Here is a 13710-nt window from a genome sequence, read left to right on the forward strand (position 1 = left end):
TTACTTTGAGGTTTTCCCTTGGCAGTCAGTTCCATCTGCCTTTTGGACTCTGCATTTGCATACGTACACACACACATGCGTTTCTCCCCACTTTCTCCTCTCCCTGCCCTATCCTCTTGCGAATAAGCCATGTTTGATCTAGAAGCTTGGGTTCCTGTCTCTTCTTTTTACTGAGTCATCTCAATAGTTTTCTCTCTGACATCTCGTGCTAAACACAGGGAGCCGTGCAGCCGCAGTCTCCCCTCACATCCTGTTTCATGTCCCTGCAGCTCAGCCAGCAGCTCAGGTCCTAAAAGACACACAACCCCACTTCATTCCAAACTGCCCTGAACCTGGTAGCCACCCTTCTCCCCACCAAGGCCACTGAACTGGCTACACTACTGAAGTGGACTCCCTGAGGGCACTGTTCACCCCACTGTAGGTCCTGACTGCTCCCCTCTGAAGGCTGGGAGGGTGTCCCTTCCCCCGTTCGCATCCCTCAGGATCTACCTGGTACACTGCTGTGCATCCAAGTGGCCTTGGTAAATGCTTCCTGTGTGAATGAATGATCAGGAGGCTTGTTTTAATTCAAGGACATCAGGGTATTGAAAGGGTTTCACTCATAGCTATCGCCAGGCCCAAAAATGCAAAATTGGAAACATGGAAATTAAACATTTTCAAAGAAAAACTGAGTCTGTCTTCCTGGCATTTTCTATCATTATCTGTTAAAAAATTAAAGTTAAAATTAAAAAATAACAAGTAAGAAAACTCCTTTTGGACATTTGTCTCAGCTAAGATCACAACCCAGTGCTCTAAGTTTCTGTAATTTTTGCTTTAAGGAGTGAGTGTGTTTAAGTTCTTCAATGGAACGCTCAAAGACTCCTGTGTACTGAGGGTCAGGAACTGAGTTGGAAATTGGCACCATCTCCCAGATCTCACACTGGGACCTGCTTTGAAAAGTGACAGCAGAAGGCTGAGAATTACAGCTTCAATGGATTTAAGAAAATAAATGAAACAGTGGTGGTTTGCTGCTAAAATTCTCCTTTACTAGACTAAAATTTTTTCTATCGATTTTCATTTCGTAGATAAAATGCACATATGAAAAAACAGTATTTGTTTAATGTTGTCACAAAGATGAAATGCACATAACATCTAGAAGTAAACATCTACTTTTAGTCCTTTTATGATCGCTGGGCTCCTTGCAGGGAGCCGATATAGATCTGAGGATGGGTTTTCATGTTGGCTGAGGTTGTTGAGTAATCATGGAAAATAAACCCTCCAAGCAAGATCTGACATAATCACTGGGTCTCACCCTTCTTGACTTCTTTCTAGGGCACGCAGGATGTCTGTCACTTGGAAGGGAGACTGATGCAAGACTGAATGGATGGACTAAAGCAGAGACCCACATAGAAAGATGACATGTGAGCAATTAATTCCACAAATGGTGCCTGCCACATCTTCGTGCTTTGTCTGGAGCCCCAGGGAGGTAAAGCTGACTCACCACATAGCTACATCCACGGAGACAAAGGGATGATGACTCCCAGCCAAGTCCATCCTGTTTTGAAATGTTGAGGGGCCTCCTGACAAGGGGGTCACGTTGAGGTTTGCCTCCATGACTTACTCTGCAGAGGGGTGGTCACTGCTGGGGTAACCAGCTGAGAGGAGGGGGTATTCAAAATAGAAAAAAGGAGCTTAGGAATTCTCTCTTGGGATAGCACGTGGAAGCTTTCGGTATCTTTAATACCCCGGGAAGCAGGGAGCAAGGCAGCTCACTCCAGTGGACCATTAACAGGGAAGATTGACCAAAGGACTGTTGTACTTCCTGTTGTGCTCAGTAACTCTCTGCCTGGTGTCACGTCCGAGCTCTTAGGAAAGACTCTCTCCAGTGACGTGACCTTGGCGTGGCAGCTATCGGGCAGGAGTGGAAGGGTCATGTTCCCTGCTTAGGCCAGTTTTGTTAAAAGGGAAATGACACTCTCCACTCTCACTCCCACCCCCACTAGAGTGGAGATGGTGGCGGGCATACGTATGAGAGAGTGCCATGGAACAGTGAACTTGGGGGACAAATCACAGGGTTATTGGATTCAGCTGTTCCTCTTTCCAGGAAATTTTCTTTCCAGGGTTCACCTTGAAGGATCTGGTTATTGTTTTTTTAAACAAAATTGGGGATGGGGGACAATTACTTACAGGCATCACTGTTTCCTAGATGAAATGATCTGATATGTAAAATAAAAGAAGTTGTTATAAAAAAAAAGTTGGAATGGACTGAACTGTGTCCCCTCAAAATTCATATGTTGAAACCCTAACCCCCCTTTAGGACTGTATTTGGAGACAGGGCCTTTAAAGAGGTAAGGAGAGTCAAATGAGGTCATAAGGGTGAAGTCCTAATTCTATAGGACTGGTGTCTTCATAAGAAAATGAGGCGAGGGTAGAGCTCAGTGGTAGAGCATATGGTCCTGGGTTCAATCCCCAGTACCTCCATTAAAAAATTAATTAAATGAATAAATAAACCTAATTGTCTCCCCCTAAAAAAATTTTAAAAAGAAAGAAAACGAAAGCAAGCAGAGATCTCGCTCCTGCAGGCCCACAGGGAAGAGGCCATCTGAGGACTCAGCCTCCTACAAGCCAGGGAGAGAGGACTCACCGGAACCCCCCCCCCCCCCGCCCCCGCACCTTGATCTCAGACGTCTATCCTCCAGAACTGTGAAAAAATAAATAAATTTCTGTTACGTAAGCCACCTGGTCTGCGGTATTCTGCCATGGCAGCCCGAGCAGAGCTATACAGAAGGCAAGGCCCCCAGCTCCTGGAGTAGGTCTTGCCATTTGCTGAGGTGCCTGTTAAAACATAAGTCTTCACAGGATAACGCAACTTCCCCAGGGACCGACCGCCTGGGGAAAGAGGCATCTCAGCAAACCGCTGTTGGTTTGAACAGCGTGCAGTACGTGGGGAAAGGGACTCCACGAGCGGAAAACAGCATCTTCGCGGTTCGACACATTTCCTTTCCCAGAAAACATCCGCATTTTGAGAGCGAATCAATTCCAGTATCTCTGAATACCTTGGTCACTTTTTCTAGTATTACTCAGTATGCTGTGTATTCCTGCCTGCATCCGGGAGGGACTTTCAAATGCCAGCATGTTGCCTGGAACACACTAGACCCTCGGTCGTTATTTGAACTCAGCTGAACTTCAGAATAAAACAACAAAGACTGCATTTCTGAATTTTGAACTAACAGAGGGCAGGAATGAGGGTTGAACTCATCCTTGTATCCCAACCCCAGGGCCCTTAAGAGAGGGTATGCAACAGCCACTCAATGAATGTTGGCTTATACATTGAAATTTAACAAAACAGATACCCAGCCATTAGAAATAGCTGATGAAAACTGCTAGTTCTTTTCACATTTGGATGAGATTTGCTCATGTTTGCCTCAGTTTGCCTCAAGTTTCTCAATCTGGGTTTTTTGTGTTTTTTTTTTTTTTTTGCAACATTCCTGGCATTGTGTCAGAAAAACATCATAAACTAGCGGTCTTAACACAATCAGCAGAACTTCTGAGTCACAACTAAGACACAACCCAGGAATTTGAAATGCAAATAAACCATTTTTTCTTGAAGTATCTGAACCAAAAATACATAGTAAATACAATCTAGTAGCACAGATGGTTAAAGAGACTGGAACTTTAAGATACAGTAATTTTTTTCACAGTGTTGAATTAGTAAAGCAGACACTTTCTGCATCATGCTTTTTATTTTTGATAATTTGAAAGCTGCCTCTCACCCTTATACGTCAGAACAATGGGCTGAACTGGATATGCAATAATTTTCATCCCATAACAGAAGGTTAAATGATCTGTTTAATCCTTTGTTAAGATAAGTGATGTCTCTATAACTAAACTAAATCATGTTCCCCTCATCCATTCCTTGTTGAAATGTTTGTATTGTTATTTTGCTATGTTTTCCTGTACCATGATTTTGGAGTCATATAATAAAGATTTGCGGGGGCGGGGGGTGGGCAACAAAAGCTATCTGTCCTGGGGCAGGGAAACTCTTTTCTCTCCCTTACCTGTGGATGAAATGTTGACACATAACAGTCTTATGATCGCTGGGGAAAATCATGGCCTCTAATTAGGGCTCCTTCGTGTTTGGAGCCAGATCTCCACATTGTTCTTGGTCAACCTGTTCACGTACTGCAAACCTGATTTTTGACCCTTAAAAAAAAGAAGGAAAAAAAAAGAACAGCTTTATTTTTTGTTTGGAGGGCTTTTGGGGGGGATTGGGGTGGTGGGTTTTTTTTCTCCTACCACAATCTCCTTTATTTAGTCTGCCCATTTCTAGATGCTCACGTGTTGAAATTCAAGGAGAGATGAAAGCAATCAATCTTCAGAGCTCCCCTTCTCAACTTGCTTGCCATCTTGCCTTCATTTTTTTTTTAAGGGCATCAAGCACACCTAGCATTTATTCATCACAAACCTACAGACCTCTCAGTACACCCTCCTTGGGGCTCAGCCCCAACAATCCAGAGCTGACAACCTTGGGTGTATGTGCTGGAGGGATGGGGAGCGTCTCTTGGAGTTCTGGCATCTTACAGCCAACATTCCTACAATCACCTCTCTCCACACAGAAGCTGATTCCACAGAAGCTGTTTCAGGTGCAATGGCTTGGTCCACCAGCAGAATTTGAAATCTGGGGGCTGTGGGCTATGTCTAATGTTGACATTTTTTTAATTCATTATCAATGCCAAAGAAAAAGAAAAAGGGAAGACCTGGGCCTACATGTCCAAATGGCAATAACTGGCCAAAGCCGAGCAGCAGCTGCTCTTTTGACCGGAGGGCACCCTTCAGTCCAGCTCAGTCCCCGCTGCTCCCGGAGCACAGCTAGCCCAGCGCATTCGTCTTCCTTACCTGTCTGGCTCTTGAAGGCCTTTGAGTCTGGGGCCTCTTATCGGCATCAAGATGCCGATAAGGAGACTTAGTGAGAACAAGAACGCCCCTCCCACACTGACAGGCTGCTAATCTAAACCTGAGTGGTCCAGGACGATAGCCGCTGGCCTCATGTGGCTACTGAGCACCTGAAATGTAGCTAGTGTGACCACAGTTTACTTTTTACTTAATTTTTCATAATTGTTTAAAATAATGGCATAAAGCTCTGTTGGACAGTGCTGGTTGAGGTCAAGAGAGATTAAAAGATTGAAAGCTCTTGTTACCCACATGCAGATGTCGGTCCATTATTCTTTCACTCGGGATGGAGCAGACACCTTCAGTTTAGATCCTGTCCTGTTAGCTCCCCTCCACCACAAGCACATCACCCCCTCTGAGCAGAAAGGTTGATCAGGCCCAGAGATTCCAAGTCCCCAGGGTCTCATCCTCTCTCATCTGCTCCCGATGGTCAGTGCACAGAAAGTCACTAGGATGTAATTTATGTGTTGAAATTCAACGAGAGATGAAAGTGACCAATCTTCAGAGCCTCCCTTCTTGACCTTTTTGCCATCTTGCCTTCATTTTTTGTAAGCGCATCAGGCACATCTAGCATTTATTCATCACAAACCTACGGACCTCTCAGTACACCCTCCTTGGGGCTCAGCCCCAACAATCCAGAGCTGACAACCTTGGGTGTATGTGCTGCAGGGATGGGGAGCGTCTCTCGGAGGACATCTGTTGAGAAGCACAGAGGGTAACCGGGAGGCAGATACATGGGCCCCTCTCCACTTGCTGGGCTAAACTGTGCTGGTATGTATTCTATGGACCAGCTTAGAAAACCAAGTAAATGCTTGAGAGAAAGGGACGAGAGACATCTCCATGAATAGGGGATGGGTTGATCTTAGGGCTTGTTCTTAAGAGAGTCCACAGCCTTATTAGGAGCCCAGTGGAAGGCAGGGACCCTCCAGGGTCAGTAGCAGTAGAGGGGACAGTCCCCAAGGCATAGAGGGCCGCTTAGAGAGCAGAGGAGATCAAATGCAGAACCGAACTCCATCTGGAGGCAATGGTTTCCTAAAGCTGGGCGGTGCCTGTGCTTCTGTCAAAATGCTTGGAACAGAAGCTCTTTCTCTACCGCCCTCTTCTGCTTCTAAAACTCCACCCAAACCTCTCCTCTCAGACCCCTCTGGGTGGGTATAAAACAAATTCTAATCAATATATCAAGGATGGAGGACAAGCTCACGGCCGATCTGCAGCCTCTGCTCTGGGACGCCGTCCTCAGTCCCTGGGGCTGTCTCCCCGCCGCAGACTTCAGGGAGGCCTGCAACTCCGAAGCAAAGCGTGTGCGGCTTTATCTTCCCTGCGTTTTACTTTCAGAGTTTTATTTTCCTCCTTCCCTTACAGCGTTCCAACTGCTGGGCTAAGAACTCACGTTACTGAGTTCCTAGACGCCGAAGCTCATGTTTAATCAATCGGCGGTTCCTGCGCAGCCCACAGCCCCGCGCCCCGTGCGCTTGCTCGGAAGTGGGCCGTGGCCCGTAACTTACTTTCTGAGGATTCCGACGAAGCTGCCTGACTCTAAGACTTGTGAGACGTGGGACATTGAAGCTTGCTGCCAGAGGCGTCTGTAGAATGTTGTTCAGTGGAAATCGAGTTGCAGAACTGGAAGTCTAGAAGAAACCCGAGTCTGCTCCCGCCAAAGGCAGGATCGAGTTTAAACCGCCCCTGCGGGAACTGCAGCTCCGAACACTCCGCGCCTTCTGGCTCCTTCACCCTCCAAGATGGGCACGGGTAAGAAGAAAATACATAAATATTTTCTTTGCCCAATTCACGTATTCAACTTTTCGTTTTATTATTTACTTTCCTTTTGGAATCAGCAACTATGCCATAACACAGTTTCTAAGTGGGCCTCACCTTGTCCTTGACAAACCAAGAAAAGATGTACAGGAAAAAGCAAATGAGATGAGACTGAGAAGAGCGGGCGGCAGGAAGGCTGGTGAGGAATCAGGCCTGGACCCGCTGTCTGCCTCCCACGCCTCCCTGTGTCTCCTAGGAACCCGGGCACTCAGAGCACCTGCTGGCCTGAGAGGAACCCGATGGTCTGGGTGGACCGCAACTGCCTTTGCCTTTGCTTTGCAAGGGAGGTAGGAGCAAGATGGAATTTGGAAGAGACCTGGGTTTGGAACACAAGCTTTGAGCATGCGCTCTTTCCCTGGCCCCCAGGGAGCAAACACAAGCTGTTGCAAATCACTGTGGTTACCAAAAGCATATGAGCAGTGGGAGGGAACTGCTCTTGGCCTTGGCTGTACTGCCGGGAATTAAGGGCCACGGACAGGAGCACTGGAGCGCTGGAGCGCTGGGGTGAACATACTGAAAGTAGTCTGAACAGAACAGAAAATAGGAGCAAGGAAATAAAGTATTTGTTTAGGTATTTCATAGATTAATTATGACAGTCCCAATAAAGAACATTTTCATTAGATCTTAATCTTTTCCCCAATATTTTCCTGATGCAGAATGTATTCAATAGTGCAATTAGACACCAAATATTATACCATTGTGAAAATGTATAGAATGCAGTAAATTTCCCACTAATTTCATTTTTCGTATCCAAATTCTTAATTCAGTAGTGAGTACTACTGACAAGGTAGAAATTTAGTTTGATAGTCTTTGGCTCTTGAAGAATTTTTTAATAATCACTTCATCAAACTTAAGAGGTAAGAATTGTATTTATTTTATAGCTCTTTTTTCTTTTAGTAATACTGAGTACTGATAACAGGACTATAAGATAAAAATCAAACATTCAAAAAGTAGGTGACATTTCATTGTTTTCCCAGTTTGTTCTTATTTTTTGTTTTCATTTGGTTTCGTTTGTTTTTTGTGGAACGTTGACACTTCAAAAATTTTTACCCAAGGTCTGATTGTAACTTTGCTACCACCTTCTGGCAAAATAATGAACATCTTATGATCTTTGATTAGAATGAGTTTCCACAGTTTTGTTCACTTCATGTTGTAAATTTCTTTCACCTGCATCTATCACAGCTAAAAACAAAAGCTGTTAAAAAGCAAAGATGGCAGAGGAAAGCAAGGTCACAGACTCTCTCTTCTCCAATACCTAAAGAAATGAATTTTTTTTTAATGTCTTTAACATCCAATATTCAAGAGTGACAATAAAAGAACAAAATGGTGTCCCAACAAATCAGGAGAAAATCTGGGAGGAAAAATGTTAAATGAGAACGTGGCACCCCCCGAGGACACTGACGCTGCAGCCTTCCTCACTTGCCGGGCAGCTCGAGGCAAGAGGCTAAGTAGAGCTCCTCCTTGTTCCTTCCAAAGTCTGCTCCTTGTCGCACCTCATTTCCCTTCCTTACCCCTTGAAAAACTGAGACTGGAGGGAAGGGGGCAGGGCACAACCATTAAAAGGACGACACAGCAATTCTCACCAAGATGGTGGAAGATTCAACTCCCAGTAGACCTTGAGCTTCAGTATACACTCATTGAAATACAATAGCTGCTAAACGGCCCTCCCACAGGTGCCAGGAGCGGTTCATAAAAGCTCAAAAAGTAGCTAATGGCCCAGTTCCTGGGAATCCTAGCCTCTTCCCCAAAGTCGTTGGAATAATTTTCCCATTTGTTAGCATATGAAGTTATTGAGCCCAAAAAAACTAACAACCCCGAACCTCTAGGCCTTTTCTCTTACTTTTTGCAGTGGTTCACACTCTGTCTATGGAGTGTGTGTCTACATTTACTTTAAACTAAACACCCACCCCCATGCCTCTTGGCCTCTCTGGCCTTCTGAGATGGCCTAAGCTCAGTCTATGGAGTGTGCATCTCTCTGAATAAATCTACCTTCACTCAACTATGGCTCACTCTTGAATTCTTTCCTGCGCAAAGCCAAAGACCCTCACTTGTTGGCGTGCATCCCAGGGACTCTCCACAGACCGGGATATGGCCATCCTCTCATGCCCCACATTTTCCCTCTATCAAAACTACACTAGAGATATCTGGCAAACGCCACCTTAACCATGCTGTCAAAGTTATCACCAGTAATGCGACAAATAAACATCATGTACCTCCTGATGAGATGTACCAAGAAGGCTACATTGTTACGGAAACGACAGGCCAGCCAAGAAACAAGCACCACTCGGAGTACTCAGATGTATTACGCCGGCGGGCTCAGAGGGGCTTCTGTTCCGAAGCTCTGAGCACCTCCAAGACATGCGCATGAGGTTTTATAGGGTAAAGTACAAGCTTGGGGTATTCGGCCAATAGGCATGGAACAGCTTTAGCAGCATTATCATCACAAAAGTGGAGGTGGGGAGGCAGCAAACCAACATTCCAAAGCCAGATATGTATCTTTGAAAGTCCAGCTGCCTAGCAAAAAAACATGAACAGCTAACCAACACTAATTAACCTAGATTTACAAGTTAGTCCAGCAGAACTCAGATCAGTATTCCGATACTTAGATTTGTGAGTTATCTTGTTAGACCAGCCCAGCCTCTCCTTCACATTCCTAGACTTGTGAGTTATCTTGTTAGACGAGCCCCGCTTTTCTTTCACAACATCACTTCTGCAGTATCCTTGCTGAAAAGGCAGAACCTGCATTTAATCATCAGCATGCATCAGACAACCCAAACTGAGAGACATCCTACAAAATAACTGACCAGTATGTTTTAAAATGTCAAGGTTAAGAAGGATTATGTAAGTGTTTCAAATTAGAGGAGCCCAAGAAGACATGAATGGAAAATGCAATGTGTGATCCTGGATTTGGTCCTGGACCAAAAAGAAGGACATTGGTGGGACAACGGTACAATTTGATTAAAGTCTGTAAGATTACATCATTGTATCAATGATAGTTTCCTGATTTGATAATTATATGGTCATTATAATTATATGGTTAGTATCAGATACAAACATTGTAAGAATCTGAGTGGAGTGCTTACAGAAATCCTTTGTGCTGGTTTTGTATCTTTTTAAAGCCTGAAATTATTTCAAAAAGAACTTGAAGTTTTTCACACTACAAATTATTTGAAGGCTTTAGAGCCCTCACTAAGCCTCCATATTACTGTCGCTTACAGACCTCCTGGTCACTCTTTCCTTGTGTATCAAAGATGACTACATTCATTCAGTATCCTAGTCTCCCCTTTCCCTGACCTAGTCATCCAAAACAAATTTCCCTACAATGTATAAAATAGATAAACAAGGACCTGCTGAATAGCACAGGGAACTATATTCAATATCTTGTAATAACTTATAATGGAAAAGAATCTAAAAAACTAGATAGATAACTGAATTACTTTGCTGTACACCTGAAACTTTGTAAATCAACTATACTTCAATAAAAAAATAAAATAAAATTCACTGGAAAAAATAATAATAAAACAAAATTTCCACCTCTCCTCAGCCACCTCTGAACTCTTGAATTCAAGTACCCAAATTATAGCTTATTAATTCAAAGTCTCACTCCAAAAATTTGAGGCATCCAACTCATTAACATTACCATGTTTCCAGTGTCCATCACCTATCCCCATCCCCCACACCATATACTATCTTCCTTCTTTAACTACCTTACATTCCAGGTCCAACACTTTATTCTCTTGCAAACATTCAACTCCCTTGGCCATCTCACTCTCTATTCCATTCACTTTCAAGACTCAATACTGCTTAAATCCACTAGCTACACAAACAGCTAAATATCGCTAGGGAAGAAAAAATCATACATACATGCTGACTGGTCCCATGTCAAATCATGGACACGAATGAACACTAATACCCAAGTAGGCATTAACACTGCCAGACAACACTTCTTCAAAATCTTGGTCCCACTGTTGAAGACAAATGTTGAGGAAACCAAGTTTGGGTTGTATTGGGATGAGGACTTTGGGCGATACTTCATTGCTGGCATTCCAATAATTGTTGGAAAAGGAAGACAGTGAAAGTGTGACACAGAATGTCTTTGTAATTTTTTTTTCATCTAGATAATTGTAATGTATTGTCATGATGGAAATAAACAAACAAAACTTTCTTCCGGATTTTGTAAAATGAATTCCAGACCTTTTAGGTCACACTTTTGTTTTTATTCTCAGGTACCAAGCAGCCTTGTTAGCAATTCTTTCTGACATTACTCTGCTTCAAGATCAAGTCCCAAATTCAGAAAAGACACTTGGAAAATGATACATATCTGTGATATAAGAGATATATATATTTGGTCTCCATCCTGTTTCCTGAAACCTGGAATCTCTGAAGTGATAAGTGTCTTGTATGCTAATGAGATGACTGGAGGCTGGGGACTCCTGGACAGCCTCAGAGTAGAGGCTGGTTGCCAGGGAACCAAGCTGTGCTTAGAGGATTGGAACTTTCAGCCCTACCACATAATCACTAACTGTCAATGATTTCATCAATTCTGCCTATAGTGTTTAAGTCCTCACAAAAAACCCTCCCTGAAGGATTTGGAGAGCTTCCGGGTTGGTGAACGTGGAGGTGCTGGGAGGGTGGCGTGCCTGGAGAGGGCATGGGAGATCCGAGCCCCTCCCTCATACCCTGCCCTATGCATCTCTTCCATCTGGCTGATCCCTGAGTTGCATCCTTTTATAATGCACTGGTAATCTAGTGAGTAAACTGTTGTCCTGAGTTCTGTGAGCCGTCCTAGCAAATTATTAGACCTCTGATTTATAGCTGGTCCCTCAGAAGCTCACGTGACAATCTGGCTTTGCCAGCACCTGAAGAGGGGTGGGGGCAGACTAGTGCGACTGAGCTCTTAACCTGTAGCGTCTGACACTAACTCCAGGTAGCGTCAGAACTGATTCAACTGTAAGGCACCTAGCTGCTGTCCGTAAAGAATTAGAGAATCGCTTGATGTGGGAAAAATAATAATAATAATACATATTTGAAGACCAGAAGTGTGAACACTGTGTATAGACAAGGGAAAACCGAAGAGTTTTTCCAAACAGTCCTGTTAACACCAGCGCCAATCAAAACTAAGTACTGGTCCAAAATGAATTAACCACAGAATTGAGAGTAGGTGCCCAGAAACACTTATAGGAACTTGACGCTGGTACACATCCAAGCAAGGGTCTGTAGCAAAGGGCAGAGAGCACTTAGGAGTTGTCCCACTCGCACGGGAGCTGCATGCCTGAGCCGATTAGGAGTCATGAACAGCAGGACAATGTATTACTTTAACCTAAAGCATGTACAAATCTTAGAAAATGTAAGCATTTCTTTTCATAACATAATTTTTACGATAATGTTCATTTTTAATCAAGTTAACTTTTTTCAATTTATGGGTTTATTCTATTACCTTAAGGAGGTAATTTACATTGTTTATTAATTTGTTTATTTCTTTTTATGATTTTAAAGGACGATGTAAACATGTAAACATTCAATAATGTTTACAATGATGATAGTAGACAAAAAATCTTGGCAGTTTGGTTACTTTCCAGTCAAATAATCATCTATTTTTACTATTTTTTCCAGTTTGAAATAATTTCAAACTTTCAGAAGAGTTGCAAGAATAATACAAAGAATTCCCATATACCCTTTAACCTAGATTCACCAATTTTTAGTATTTACCAGTTTGCTTTATAGTTTTGTCTATATAGTCAGATGTTCTTAGTACGTTTACTGACAGAGCTAATGTTTTGATGTTAAGAATATTGCTTTTATTATGTGATTTAATATAGAAACTGATTGTAAATAACTATTATTGGTTGCTGAAGTACTGTGGTTACTGAAGTGGGTAATTCTGTTGAGAACATTTGAACTCAGGAACAAACTCATAACTTAAAAAGCTGATTTCTACTGTTCAGAGATACGATTTGAACAGCCGTGTTTACTTATTTACCTGATAGCTTCAGTACTTTTAATGATAATATGTTCATGCAATATGTTTTCCAATGGCAAATAAGATCTAAGAATTATAATTTGGAAAAACAAGATTTATACAGACTGTAATAACATTTACCATAATTTAACAACAATTATCAATCAATAATTTTAGATACTGAATAGAATGTTTTTAATTATATTTCCCATCAAAAGATGGAAATGGAGCCTGAATCCATTTCTTTCATCAAAATATAACTTAATTTTAACTATAATTACAGGATAAGTTGTATGAATTGACTACTTATGAAGAATTGAAGATCAATTTCAGAAATATAGCCTCACTTGCTTCATTATACACAAAAGTTAAAAATTAGTATTTGAACATCCCTGTGAACTGGTTTCTCCACTATATATGTTACTAAAACAAAACAGTTTACACATACATTATCCCCTGTCAGTAACATTGTCATTAATTCAATCTAGATTAGATAAATTTTAACGAGTAAGAAACAAGTCCATTTAGCACATTAAAAACTTAATTATTTTTACATAACACTGATACATATTTATATCAAATACTTGGTATAAAACTTAAATATTGGTACATATAGTGTTTGTTCAAAACTGCATTTAAATACAAAACAGAAACAGACTCATAGACACAGAATACAAACTTGTGGTTGCCAAGGGGGCGGAGGGGTGGGAAGGGACAGACTGGGATTTCAAAATGAAGAATAGATAAACAAGATTATACTGTATAGCACAGGGAAATATATACAAGATCTTATGGTAGCTCACAGCAAAAAAAAAAGTGACAATGAATATATATATGTTAATGTGTAACTGAAAATTGTGCTGTACACTGGAATTTGACACAACATTGTAAAATGACTATAACTCAATAAAAAATGTTTAAAAGAATTAAATTCAAAAACTGCATTTAAAAATTTAACATGGGAGAAATAACTATTTCAATCTAACTTTGTTTAGTTTTGTTGACAT

Source organism: Vicugna pacos, chromosome 3 (genome assembly GCF_048564905.1).
Source record: "Vicugna pacos chromosome 3, VicPac4, whole genome shotgun sequence".
NCBI lineage: Eukaryota > Metazoa > Chordata > Mammalia > Artiodactyla > Camelidae > Vicugna > Vicugna pacos.